Source organism: Pterocles gutturalis, unplaced genomic scaffold (assembly GCF_000699245.1).
Source record: "Pterocles gutturalis isolate BGI_N339 unplaced genomic scaffold, ASM69924v1 scaffold28961, whole genome shotgun sequence".
In the NCBI taxonomy this organism is placed as follows: domain Eukaryota; kingdom Metazoa; phylum Chordata; class Aves; order Pterocliformes; family Pteroclidae; genus Pterocles; species Pterocles gutturalis.
The window spans coordinates 11,398-12,599 of record NW_010101297.1 but is presented as its reverse complement, the minus strand read 5'-3'; the positions used below and the strand labels follow the sequence as shown (position 1 = coordinate 12,599).

Genomic DNA, 1,202 nt, shown 5'->3' with positions numbered 1-1,202 from the left:
CCAAATCATGCCTTCATCTGCTGGGGCTTTGTTCCCCCAGTTGAGGAGGAACCCTACAGGAGCTGAACTGCCTGTGGGTCCCCTGACCTGCGGGGGGGGGCCCTGGCAAAGTCTGCCGTTGCACCTCAAGAAAAAAGCAAAGGGTACGGGCAGCCCTTTGGATAATTTTGGGGGTTCGGCTCTCCCTCACTCGCCTTCTGATCCCCTCCGACCCAAGTTCGGTGCCCGCTCCTCTCTACAGCCCTGCAACATGCCAACTGGATTTATCGCCCAACACGAGCCTCTGGAAAGCAATGTGGACTGCACGGTGGGGGAGAAACTGAGGGCTGCTTTTTTTCCCCCAACACCTCAATAAACTCTCATTTCACTGAGCGCTCCATTACATCATGGATGCCACAGCGTGAGCTGCTGAATGGGGTGGCGGGCCTTTTACAACAAGTCCTAGATGTTAAAGACGGCACTAGTTGACCTCCCTGAAAAATGACATTAAAATACATATTAATCACTGAACGCTGCCTCAGCCTTTGTCACCCTGCCCCAAACGGCTCGCCTCGCGGGACCCCCTGGGATTATCCTTCCATTTGCGGGGCTGGGTGGGGCAGGGAACATCACAACGCTCGCTCAGCCTCACAAAAAGGGGATATGAGCAACCTCGGTCCCCGAGAACCCCAAAGGAGAGACATTTTGGTGACACAGGTAGCGCAAGCATTGCTCACCATTTCCCTCTCATCTCTCATTAGGATAAATAAAGAGACGTTAATCACCGGACCTAGGGATCCACTCGCTTAGGGACCGGAAGGCTCAGCCCTGGGATGCTCAAAAGCAGCACATGGCACCCACCATGTTGCTGCTAATTGTGGGGGTCATTCCCAGTGGAGCCAGGGAGCCCCATGCTGGGAGACCGGGGACCCCCTCCTGTCCCTGTCCCCTGCCTCGGGGCAGTTTGGGGAAGCCTTGCCCCCCAATGGGACTCAATTATTATTTAACTTAAAAGAACAATACATCTATGAGGCTGCAGGGACATCCCAGCGGGTCCAAGGACTCAGATTTCATTCCTCAACAGGAGTCACAGTCAGACTGGCCAGGCTAAAGGGGATCATGACATAGGCTTACACTTTGTCAGGATGCTTTGCATTCTGCCCCACACTGTCATGACAGCACAAGTCAGCCAAAACTTGTGGGGATGGGAGGTGACATAGTTC

At 54.2% G+C, this 1,202-nt stretch overlaps 1 protein-coding gene across 1 annotated transcript in view; it reads right to left on the bottom strand.

Annotated features, from left to right (window-relative positions):
- The window catches only part of OPCML (opioid binding protein/cell adhesion molecule-like), a gene marked incomplete at both ends in the record, with an annotated part of 4,767 nt that overhangs the window by 155 nt on the left and 3,410 nt on the right, over positions 1-1,202 (bottom strand). The window lies entirely within an intron of this gene.